Source organism: Ursus americanus, chromosome 7, assembly GCF_024610735.1.
Source record: "Ursus americanus isolate L20-20 chromosome 7, mUrsAme1.1.p, whole genome shotgun sequence".
Lineage (NCBI taxonomy): Eukaryota > Metazoa > Chordata > Mammalia > Carnivora > Ursidae > Ursus > Ursus americanus.
The window spans coordinates 77,835,931-77,849,253 of NC_142133.1; positions in this window are offsets into that span (position 1 = coordinate 77,835,931).

A 13,323-nucleotide genomic window follows, 5' to 3' on the forward strand; every position below is an offset into this window, starting at 1 on the left:
CTTGCCGGACGACAAGGCCCAAACCAAACGGGTCTGGGTGCTGTCCCTGAAACGCGCAGCGCACTTTGTCCTCTCTGTGCCTTTGCTCTTACTCTTCGGCCTGGAATTGTCATCCTCTTGTCTGTTTTCAGAATTCCGTCTTCGTTCCAGACCTGGCTTAAAGCCCTAATTCCACTTCCCTGCCCTCGTATCTACGGTCGATACCCAGTGTTGGGTGGCTTTCCCACCTGGCACTGCGTGCTCTCGGAGTGGAGGGGCCGTATCTAATGTGTTTGTGTTCCTCACATTCCTGTACAGTTCCATACGTTTTTGCTGGTTGGTAAGAAAAGTGACCTGATTTCATTCCACCCAACTCCCAAGAATTTAAAAACAAACCCTGATTTTGCAAAAATACAGACCAACAAACAATTTTCACTGGAAAAAAAAATTAAAATCGCACCAATTTTGCATTTTGTTCAAGGTTACAGCACATCGGCCTAACTGTCCCTCGCCTCAGGACCTTGTGGTGTGAGCACACAGTTTTCAAGAGGGGGCTTTAAACGTGAGACATTTACGAGCCCTTGCGACCTGGGGTTTGGTCCCAGGGACGCACGTGTGGACTGCTGTCAAGTTCGATGCCGGACATTGCACAAGTGAATGGTCGCACCACTAAAGGCTTAAGGACCTGAAGACAGAACCAGCATTTCTCTTGGGAGCGTGCACGGTAAGTCATGTCTCAAAATCTCAGAAATCTGCTACCTGCTATCTGATTATCTCCCAAAATTAAAAACGGAAAGCAGAATACAGCCACGTAAGTCATTACAAGCGAGCCCCCGTCAGTCATACTGTGAGTTGGCTGTTGCAGCCGCGAGGCTAAGGACAAGGCGGCTCCTTCTGGCTTTGTCGCTTGCTCTGAGCCCTGGGACAGAGCTGGCCGGTGGTTCGCCCGAGGCCCCCCCATTGTCCTCACAGGTGAACAGGACTGTTTGGGTGGGCTTCAGAGGACAGGAGGTGGGAGCTCAGTAGAGAAAGGGGGGGTATGTGGAGAGAAGGTAGAGAACAGCGAAAAATGGGAGAGAAGGAAGGCCTTCCAGGAGACCCGGCTCTGGCTTCAGGGGGTACTTTAAATTGGAGTACGACTCAGCCTCTGCTGTCCCATCACTCACCTCTTCAGAGGAAAAAGGATGGCTTCTCTGAGTGAGTTTGGAAAATGGAACTGGGTGTGAAAGGCTCAGTCCCTCCTGGGTTTCCTCTCTTTTCCTGCCTGTGCACGTGGGCACCTTGACTCCCCCAGTGGAGCCCTGTGGTGGCTATGCCAGTGGTTCTCAGTGGGGGAAACATGCCCCAGGGGACGTTTGGCAGTGTCTGGGAACACTTTTTTTGGTCTAAATATAAAGTTTATCTTGGGGCATCTGGGTGGTTCAGTCATTCAAGCATCTGACTCTGATTTTGGCTCAGGTTATGATCTCAGAGTCATGGGACCAAGCCCTGTGTCCAGCTCCGTGCTCCGTGGAGAATCTGCTTGGGTTCTCTCTCCCCCTCTCCTTCTGTCCTGCCCCCCACTCGCGTGTACTCTCTCTCTCTCTTTAAAATAAATAAATCTTAAAATAATTTTAAAAATTAAGAAAAAGATAAAGTTCATTTTTCTGAAATGTTCCAGAACTTAGTGTGTACTGAACGTAGGAAATTTAAGAAATTAGATAAACTGCTAGTGTATTCCCATTATTTAATCTGGTGGTTAGTTTGTTAAGTTGAAGTTCTATATTGGTTTGAGAGTGATTGGTGGTGATAAAAAAACTATCCAGAATAATGAGTTATGACATATCTGGGCTTTAAAAGGATACCATGGTCCTGAAAATGCCAGTTTATATCTTTTAGGAATGGGCCAAATGTAAATACATATAACCACGGCCGTCAAGCACTGTAAGCAGAAGACAGTTGCTTATAATCAACACAACTGACTCCGAGTCCATTTGTTGGCTACTCCTGTAGTGGATTCTAACTCACGTTTGCAGAATGACTGCCATCTAGTGGAGTATCAAGAGTTGTTCCGTTTTCTTCACTTGCTTTCAATTAAGCAGATGCTGCTAGAGAATGGCTTTGACTTCAAAAAGAATTTTTCAGGTCTCATTCTGGTTGATAAAGTGAATTTGATACTGATTTTTATGCATTAACATTTAAATAGAATAACTTGGAAAAGAGAAATGTACAGCTGCTAACTTAAGAAACCAGCATAATATCTGGGCGACGTCCATTTTTCTGTCCTTGTTATCATCTAGTCTGCAGACATCTTGCTTGCCTTGATGTTCCCTAGGACGTCACACTGGTCCAGGACATCGGACCTGCTGATCTGGAAGCAGCACATAGCTCAGATGTAAGACGGACGTGTGCCAAGGTGGTAGACAAACCAACTCTTGCTACCAAGTACTGTCTCAGTCGGGGTCCCGTAAGAAAACCTGGGAGGTTTGTCGTCAACTATTACAACAAAGGTAAGTTAGTACAGGAAGGGAAGTAGCAAAAAGGGGACACTGAGGTAGCAAACATCTGACCAGAGCCAGAACAAGGAAGAAAGCCCCTCCCTCCTCCTCCTGCTCTCCATTCTCTTGCCATTGCTTCCTCTCCCAGCCCAACCAGCTGGCAAGGGATTCAGGAAATGGAGTTTGCAGAGCCCAGCCCCGGATGACAGAACAGAATGGGAGGGCGCGCCTGGATCTGAGAGCGTAAACACCCAGCGGAACCCGGGAGCCGCCCCCGGCTCTGCCCTCCACCAGCTCTAACGTTAGGCTAGTCCCCAGTCTGCTGCTCCATAGCTTCATTGTCAGCGTCTGCTGTAGTTCGCAGTCTGTGATGCTAGGTTGGCCCCTGACTCCAAGACGATCCAAAGTCCAAGTGCATGGCTGGGACTGGAGTTGTTTCTTAGATTTGCATTCTGAGGGTGTGTTTTGTAGCATGGTTTGACCTGCGTGAGCACCCGCCAGCCTCGTAGGGGGCTCTCATCTGGCTCATCTTCACCGTCCTTTACTGGGGTCAGGACAAGAATTTGCGCAGTGATGTATGGCTCCTTCGCCCCCAAGGCTTCCTTACATTCTCTTCGCACCTCTTGTCAGGGTCCGGGCTGAAGAGAGGGCTCCTGCCCAGCTCTAGTCTCCAGGTAGCCTGAAACTGCAGGGAGGGGAGGGAGCCCTGCAGCCTCTTTACAACCCGGGAGTGGTGTCTACAGAGGTGGCCACTCCAGCTGTTCACCCTTCCTGGATGGTGTAGCCCGCTGGTCCTTACGCTGCCCACGGTCCAACACAGAAGCCCCAGGCTCACGAGCGGAGTGGGTGTGTGTCTGGGGCTGGGAAGGGCTTCCCAGGATTCTGCACCATCTCGGAGGCGCTGTGTAGGCGGAGAGAAGAAAACCATTCGCTCTACATCAGATTGGCAGCCGAGTTCTCTGCACATTTCTTCTAGAATCTATTCTAGGTGTTTGCAAAGGCAGCTGCTGTAATGGAAAAATAAAGAAAACAAAAAAAAATTGGTGGAGAAAAATTACTTTCCGATTGAACCAGACGTGCATGGGGCCTGTTAATATTTGTACGTACTCAAAGTATTTTTGACGTACAGAGCCTGGCACATAGCACATTACAATAGAGGCATTCGATTAGTTGAAAAAGTGTCATGGAAATGAGGCTGATCTGAATTCTGTTTTAGTTGCTGCTGTAATTGAATGGATATTTATACTTGGGTCTCGATCGGTCCTCGGAGGGTCTCCTTCCCTGGTAGGAGCCCGCTGCTTCTTTCAAGGCGCTGGGCTGACCCGTGTGCTAAGGCAGGGGACAGATGGAGCCATCCACAGCCTTCCATGCACCCTGTTGCTGCTGTGAAAGCTCTGGCCAAAAGCCAAATGAGTTTCGACTCCCAAGGAAGTGGATGGTGATTCACAGGCTTTCTGTTCCCCTTAGGGAAAAACTGCAGTACGTCTGCTGTTGGTTTCCGACGGTCGCCTGTAGCGGGTGCTTCTGTCTTCGGCGCTGAGTGTCAGAAGAGCCTGACATGCTGTCCTTACCTGCGAGTCAGTTCTGCTGAGCCCGTGTTATAACTAACCTTATGCCCGAGAGGTACGTAGTTGGAGCCGGTTTTGTGGCTCATGAGTACGCATCGCTGTGACTGTTCTGTCCCCTTCCTCTGTGCACCGAGCCTCCCGTGGCTGTACCCACAGTCCTGCCAGGCAGAGGCAGCAGCTACTCTGCGCTGAGGCTTCTGAGCATGCCCAGACCTTTCTCAGTCCCGTTCAGAGCATGTGCCCACAGCCTTCCTGGCCAGCCGTCGCAGGAGCAGGGAAAACATTTGGGGGACGTGCACTGCTTCCGTTGTCCTGATCACAAGACCCAGGAGGACCTTGTTGGACGCTTAGGCTCCCGTTGAAGGCCCACAGAAATCTCCAGGGAAAATTGCGCACCTTCCAGGGAAGGAGAACCAGGCAAAGCAAACCTAGACTCCCCGTCAAGAAGGCGCTCTTAACGCAGATATTCTTACATCTGAATGGAGAGCCCGAATATGGATGACAAATGAGGATTCGAGGCTGTCACTCTTCATCTCACGGCTGAATTCAGGTCACGCTGTTGAAAAATGGCAGAGGTGTGCGGCAGGCATGACAGTGGTCCCCAAGGTGTGGGAAGGTCTACTGGCCCGGACGCAAAGCCACAGGGGCAGGAATTAGAGACGGTGTTCACTCCCAACTACCAACCTCCTGCTTGGGGCTTATAACATTGTCGTCTTGATAATGACCCAAAGCAGGCCTTCCCACAAAGCCTGTTTCCGGACCTGGAATGGAGAATATGACAGAAAACGTGGGAAAGAGTGGTCCAATTTCACAATGAAAAGGATTAAAGTAGACTTCCCATGAAGAATGGATGCTGCAACTTATGGCTTGGTGTGATTCTCAAAAGAAAAAAAAAAAGTCCCTTTCTCAGTAACGTAAGAAGTCAGACTTCACATTTTTTAAATAGTTACAGGGGCACCTGGGTGGCTCAGTCAGTTAAGCGTCTGACTCTTGATCTCGGCTCAGGTCTTGATCTCAGGGTCGTGAACTTAAGCCCTGCATTGGGCTCCAAGCCCAGCGTGGAGCTCACTTAAATAAAAATTAAACTAAACTAAACTAAAATAAATAATTACAAAGAAATGAACATCTGACAAACAAAACACACACTCATCCTGGTAATCATGTTCAGGCTGTCAAAGATTAATAAGTTCACTAATTACATTGGAATTACAGCAATACGAGCTACACTTAGGTGATCTCCTCCTTTTGTAGCAGAAAAGGGAGACGTTCTTGGTTAGCCTAATATGTCCAGAAATCACATTAAGATGAAAACAAGGTAAGCATCATTTTGGTATTTTGGTCTCGGCAGGTCTCTTATTTCTCACAAAGTTATGAATTTCAGTGAGAGAGACTGAATTTCCAATTCATAGAGGACAGGATGCTTTTTATATATTAGGACTTTTATTTCTGTTTTAAATCTTACTCTGTAAACCTTCACTATCCAGTATAGGATACACTAGCCGTATGTGGCTATTTATTTATTTATTTATTTTTTAAAGATTTTATTTATTTATCTAACAGAGATAGCCAGCGAGAGAGGGAACACAAGCAGGGGGAGTGGGAGAGGAAGAAGCAGGCTCATCGCGGAGGAGCCCGATGTGGGGCTCGATCCCATAATGCCGGGATCACGCCCTGAGTCGAAGGCAGGCGCTTAACCACTGTGCCACCCAGGCGCCCCCGTATGTGGCTATTTAAATCTAAATAGTCATTCATTCATTCATTCATTCATTCATTTTTAGGTGGGCTCCATGCCCAGCGTGGAGCCCAGCACAGGGCTTGAACTCATGACTCTGAGATCAAGACCTGAGCTGAGATCAAGATCAGACACTCAACAGAGTGAGCCACCCAGGTGCCCCTAAATTGTAATTTAAAATTAAATAAAATGCAAAACTCAGTTCCTGAGTCCCACTCACAACATTTCAAGTGCTCGGAGGCCAGATGTGGCAGGCAGCTCCCACCCTGCACAGCACTGAGAACATTTTTGTCTCAAGGAGTTTTATGAAACAAAATTCTACAAACTTTTATTATGGCAACCCCCCCAAATCTTAATACATTATAACTTCACCAATTACATCGCATTATGTAAAATATTTAATCAAGAGATGTTCTGTTGTCTAAGATTAATCACAGGGATTCTAATCAGAAGTGAAGCTATTAGGGGCTCCTGGCTCAGTCGTTGGAGTGTGTGACTCTCAGTCTCAGGGTTGTGAGTTCAAGCCCCACATTGGGTGTAGAGATTGCTTTAAAAATCTTAAAAAAAAAAAAAGTTAAGCTATTAAAGTAGCGAAGCTGATTTATCTAGCAGCGTGGTTATCAGTAAAGCATTTTAGCCATGGATTTTGTACTATTGGCAAATATGGAATACATCTAAATGAAATATAAACTCAGAAAGCAGCTGGCTGCATAACCGAAGCGGATTGATCAGCGGCATTGAGCCAGAGTCTTGGGTGCTCATGACTGGATGAGTCTCATGGAACAAGTGTGGTGACCTTTTCACTGATCTGGTATTGCTTGCTTGCTTTCTTTTTTCTTTTTTTTTTTAAATCTCTACTCCTTTTTCCTCAAAAAAAGGAGGAGGAAAAAAATTATATAATCCTTATATGTTATGAGATGAGAAAGAATAAATTAAAAACTTTGAAGAAACAGAACTTGGCCTCTTCCTGTGAGTAGAACAAACGTGGTTAATAGTTTTGCGTATCCGTAGTATCTTTTATTTTTTCTACGAGTGTGCCGTAGCCCATATAAAGAATCCATACTTTGAACCAATTTCCCATTTGGGAAAATATTTTCACATTGGCAATTTCTTAGCCTCTGGTTGACAAAAACGTGTTAGTGGTGGAAAAAAATCAGCCTTGGAAGAAACATTGAAATGTTGCTTGTTAATAACCTTTGAAAAAACATGTTTCATTTAACATATGGTTACTTATTCAAATCATATAAGCTGGTGAATGAGAGATAAGGTCATGGCACTGACTTGCTATTTATATTGCTGAGTACTCGTCAGCTTTCTGGAGAAGCTGAACATCATGTCCAGTACTTTGCAAAATTCTTTGGGATCCTCTAATGATAACTTCAGTAGAAAATGTCAACCAGCCAACTTGGCTGTCTGTAGGCAGCTCTCGTGTTATATTTAACTTCGAAAATATATTTACAGCCCTTTCAAAGAATCATCTTGCTCACTCGCACTGCTGGATTTAATTCGGTACAAAAGAAAAATTGGGCTGTAGGTAAATGTTGTATTTGGACGATGAATTGTAGCAATTTCAAGCCACACCCAGATCTGGCATGCTTTTATGAATCCTATTACGTTTCACGACTGTTATAACTATTATCTACTCCTGATAATTACTTTTATTGAGCCCTTAATCACGTGCCAGTCTGTTGAGTACGAGATATAAATAGTTTAGTCCTCACATTGTCTTGTCAGGTGGGCATCACTTCCTCATTTTAGAAATGGGAAAGCCAAGGCTCCCGTGGGCAAGTTGACATGCCTGCCCCGGGCTACACAGCTAGTCAGCACGCCAGCCAGGATTTGGACCCAAGACAGTAGGATTCAGTCCCAGACTCCCTTTAGAAACAAAGGTGACCCCCTTCTCGGGCTACATGATTTGAGGTTCTAGAATTCTTTGGGCTCATGCCATAGCTACCAGAACACGTGTTAGCTTTTGGATGACTCTTCAGAAGTTGGGGCAAATATTAGTTAGCAAGTTGGGACGGCCATTCTGTCAACTTCTTTTCTTCTACCACTGACAGTTCTTCCCATGACCAGTCCGCACGGGTATGAACCATGCAGCATCAGGACCCTAGGTGGAAAGAAGCAAGTGGACTAAGTCACTAGGGCTGGTTTCTGGGTTTGGTTTTCTAATTCACAAATAAGGCTTTTAAAAAAAAGATTTTATTTATTTACTTGAGAGAGAGAGAGAAAGAGGGAAAGCACAGAGGGAGAGGGAGAGTGAGAAGCAGGCTCCCCTCTGAGTCTGATGTGGGGCTCGATCCCTGGACTCTGGGATCATGACCCGAGCTGAAGGCAGACACTTAGCCGACTGAGCCACCCAGGCGCCCCACAAATAAGGCTGTTTTAGCTGAGCAGTGAGCCCCTGAAACTCTAGTTAAATGTTGTCTTATATGTCTCACTAGGTAGATAGATAGGTATTATATATATTATCTATATATATAATGTGTATATATATATATATATATATACACACACACACTGGGAGACCTATAAAACATGTAACTGTTTCGATCTTGATTTCAAAAATCTGGAATATTTATTTTTATATTCAATTAAGGAACTTTCTTAAAAAGATTTATTTATTTGGGGTGGGGGCAGAGGGAGAGAATCTGAAGCAGACCCTCTGCTGCACGTGGGTCCGACGCAGGGCTCCATCCCATGACCCCAAGATGATGACTCCAGCGGAAACTAAGAGGCCGCTTAACCAACTGAGCCACCCGGGCATCCCACGGAACTTGATTTGAGATATTTTAAGCAGACTCACCTAAAACAACCTGTCACAGCATATTCAGAAATGATTAATGCTTTGAAATATGTCGTTTTTACTTATTTGTCCCTCACATTGTATCAAGTAGCATTTCCAACATTTTATGAAAACATGCAATACGGTATTTTTGTTTTAAAGAGTTAAGGAAATTGGGCCAAAGGGTAAAAGAGGGTAGAGAAGAGTGACACGAAGCCAGGGGAGAGGGGTTAGTCAACAGAGTGCATGCTGCTGCGAAGTGTGGGTGCCACTGATGGTATCTCAATTTAAAAATAAAACCGCACAGCCTACTTTCCTAACACATGTGGCTTCTAGATCAGAAATCTCCATCTATTCTTTTCAGTGGTGGAACTTCTTATCCTTTTTTATACTTGGTTCTTTCTACCCCACCTGGGGGAATATCCCACTTGATTTCTGTCTGGTTTTTTTTTTCTTCCTAATAGGCCACCATCCCCAGCCTCCTGGGACAATGAAAAATCACTGGAGCTTTTTGAAACAAGAGGTCACGAGGAGCATTTGAGGATTCATTCGTCAGGTTAGTTGGAACCTCTGATGTGGGCCAGCTCATGTTTCCAATTTGGGACTCGGAGCAAGCAGTCAGCCCTGTAGCGTTCTCATCCCGCTTGACGTCAGCGCTGAGAGCCGCGGTATCTTTAGGAGCTCACTGTGCAGGGTGACGCCAGCTGGATGAGTCGTCCCCGTGGAAAACAGCTCCCTTGGCATAGGTTTGTGAAGCTACAATTTGTCAGTGGTACCCGGACCTTTCTTCTAGAAATTGCTATTACCGCCCCACATGGGAGGCAGATCTGAAAGGGGAAATTTAATTTTCCCACCAACTCGTCCTTTGCCGTGCAGACTATGTGGAAGGCCCTACATAAAATCATGACTCGTAGAGTGAAAACATTGATGGCATTCTTGACATCAGTATTTTCAGTGGGTGAGTTGAACGTGATAAAGTCAAAGGCAGATACCTCTATCTATAACCACGAAATGTTTTCAATAAAACTCAAAGTGTGGGGCGCCTGGCTGGCTCAGTCGGTTGAGCGGCCGACTCTTGATTTTTATTTTATTTTATTTTATTTTATTTTATTTTTTTAAGATTTTTTATTTATTTATTCGACAGAGATAGAGACAGCCAGCGAGAGAGGGAACACAAGCAGGGGGAGTGGGAGAGGAAGAAGCAGGCTCATAGCAGAGGAGCCTGATGTGGGGCTCGATCCTGTAACACTGGGATCACGCCCTGAGCCGAAGGCAGACGCTTTAACCGCTGTGCCACCCAGGCGCCCCCGACCGACTCTTGATTTTAGCTCAGGCCATGATCTCAGGGTCCTGGGATGGAGCCCTGCTCAGTGGGGAGCCGGCTTCTCCCTCTCCCTCTGCCCCCTCCACTCCCCCTGTTTGTGCTCTCTCTCTCTCTCTCTCTAAAAATAAGTAAACAAATCTTTAAAAAGACAAAAACTCAAACATGAAGTATGCATTGTTTTCATTTTGTGCCCCTGTAAAAATGAAAAGAAATCATCCAGTGCACTGGCCAGAATTGGGGAAGAGGGACCTAAAATTTTAAAATCGGTGATACTGAGTTTTTATTTTTCCTTTCAATGACTTCTTAAAAAAATAGACTTCCTATTTAAATTTTTTTTTATGATTTTATTTATTTATTTGGCAGAGAGAGAGGAAGAGCACAGGCAAGGGGAACAGCAGAGGGAGAGAGAGAAGCAGACTCCCCACCGAGCAGGGAGCCCGATGTGGGGCTCGATCCCAGTACTCTGGGATCATGACCTGAGCCAAAGGCAGATACTTAACAGACTGAGCCACCCAGGCACCCCCAGATTTATTATTTTAGAACAGTTTGAGATTTACAGCAAAAATTACACCAAAAGTACGGGGTCCCATACCCGCCCCCCTCCTGCACAGAGTAGCCCCTTGTAGCGGCATCTTAGGTTAGTGCGGTATGTGTTACAGCTGATGAACCGACAGTGACACGTTGTTATGAACCGAAGCCCTAAGTCTACACTGGGATTTACTCTCTGTGTTGTAGCGTTCCGTGAGCTGGACAAATGCCTCACGTCTTGTATCCACCGTTACAGTGTCGTACAAAATAGCTTCATCGCCCTGAAAACGCCCTGTGCTCCACCTGTTCTTCCCTCCTTCTCCATCTCCCCCTCCCCCAGCAAGCACGGGTCCGTTTGGTGTCTCTGGAGTTTTGTCTGTCTTTTCCAGAGTGACTTCGAGTTAGAACCATATCGTATCTAGTCTTTTCAGATGGACCTCTATAACGTAGCAATGTAAGCATTAAGCTTCTATTGTGGTTAAGGTTCTTCCGTGTCTTTTTGTGGCTTGCTGGCTTGCTTTTTATTGCTGACTAATACTCCATTGCACGGCTCTATTAGTTTGTTTCTCCATTCACCTACTGCAGGCAGCTCGGTTGCTCCCAAGTTGGGTTAATCATGAATAAAGCTGCTCGGAACGTTCATGTACAGGTTTTCACGGGGACCTAAGTGTTGACTCCTCGAAAGGGGTAAATACCAAGGAGCACAATTGCTAGATCTCACAGTAAGCCTATGTGTCGCTTTGTAAGAAACCACCAAACTATCTTCCAACGTGCATGCACCACTTTGCATTCCCACCAGCGGTAAGCGAGCGTCCCTGCCGCTCCCCGTCCTCACCAGCGTTTGGTGTCATTGGCACGAGTCACAGTCTCCCAGTCTGTGGCTTGTCTTTTCTCTCTCTGTCTTTTTAAAATATTTATATAAGTAATCTCCACACCCAACATGGGGCTTGAACTCACAACCCCCAGACAAGAGTTGCGTGCTCTTCCTCCTGAGTCAGCCAGGTGCCCCCTGTCTTTTCTGCCCCTTAACAGTATCTTTCGCAGAACAGAAATTTTAAATTTCAGTGAAGTCCAATTTATCAATTTTCTCTTTCATGGATCGTGCCTTTGGTGTTGTAGATACAGAGTCGTCGCATACCCAAGGTCATCTAGATTCTCTCCTATGTTATTTTCTAGAAGGTTTATAGTCTTGCATTTTATATTCAAGTTTGTGATCTGTTTTGAATTAATTTTTGTGAAAGGTGTGAGGTCTGTGTCTATATTCATTTTTTTGCATGTGGAAGGCCAGCTGTTCTAGTTCAATTTGTTGAAAAGTTTCTGAACATTTTATGATGTCAGGAAGAAAAAAAAATGATTCTAGTACTGGAATGTCACAGTATCATTGGCCACTCCTAGGACAGCGACCAATTTCCCGAAGGCCGACATGGCTCTTTCCCCCTCCCCACGTCTCCAATCTCATGTTTGCAGCAGCTACCCCTGAGATAGTATATTGATCAAATATTGCCACGATAATGCCATGTAACAATTCCCACTCCCCTCCTCAAGTTTGGTGGTTTAAAATGTTAATAACTTATCCTCAAGCTCACAGGTCTGTGGATTGGTTGGACAGTCTTGTGTGGGGGTCCAGGCTAGAGGAATGGTGGTTGATCCTTGGGGCAAGTAGGAACAGATGATGCCTCTTAAAGTCCAGGCTGGTCCCATCCATTCATATCGTATTGGCCAAAGCAAGTTACATGGCCAAGCCCAACATCAGTGGGGCAGGAAAGTATATTTTTTTCATAAAGATCAAGAAAAAGGGTGTAAATATTTGTTGGACAACTGTAGAGGAATACATAGTAAATTGAACAGGCAAAGTTTAATAGAAAAAGTTATTAACTGTAACAGGAGATTGAAGTTACAAAGGATTGGCTGAAAAGAAGTAAAGAAAATCCTAAAAAACATAGGAAGAGCGGATGTAAGGAGCAGCCATTACACCTGGGACTGAGACAGAGAGTTCAAGGTAGAGGCCCCAGCTACCCCCAGGGCTGAGGTTCAGATCTGCCTGATAGCACAGAAGCCACTGTGGTCTCAAAGTGCCCTCCGCAGACCTGTTATACCAGAACCACCCAGGCTCGTTACAATGCAGAGTCCTAGGTGCCAGCTGGAACTGAGTGAATTAGAATGGGGGAAGGGAGATAGCAATCTGTAGTTTAAACTTCCACTCCAGCTAGCTTTATGTTCGCTAGCTTAAGATCCAGGAGCCCTTTGAGTAGAGACCTGTTTGATTCACTCTTGTGTCCTTGTCTCTCAGCCCGGTATCTGCCACTTACTAAGTGTTGCATTAGCAACACCTGCATTGGTTCCTGGATTGGTTGGTTGGTTGGGAGAGAAAATTCAAACCCAACTGTCCATAAGCCATATCCCCAGCCATACTTTAATGGTGTTTAATGAGCATGTCCCTTCACTGTTGTTGGGAAAACCCAAAGCTTTTCCCACTATGTTGGAGATGGCAGACGATATTTTCCAAAGATGGCTGCAAGAATGCCTTCCATTGCACGTGTTTTCCTACAACATGACCTTGCCACCCTTCCATCAGAAGGCACGGTTGACGCCCCCTACCCTCGATTCTTAGAAGGCCTGTGACTTGCCTATGCCAACAGAATGTGCGAAAGGAACGATGTGCGCACTTCTGAGGTTAAGTTTAAAAGGCGCGGCGGTATCGTCCTTGCTTTCTGGGGCACTCGGAGATCCATGAGTCTCCGTGTAAGAAGTCTCCACGCTGGGAGGAAGTCCAAGCCTGTGGAAAGACCACACGACGATCTTCCAGTCGATTGCCCCAGCTGAGGTTCCCCCTCGGCCAATCAACCACCAAACCCGTGAGTGAAATGTCTCTAGGGCTTCGAGCCCCCGCTGCCGAGTCACCTCCAGCCCTGCAATCTGCCCAGACTTCA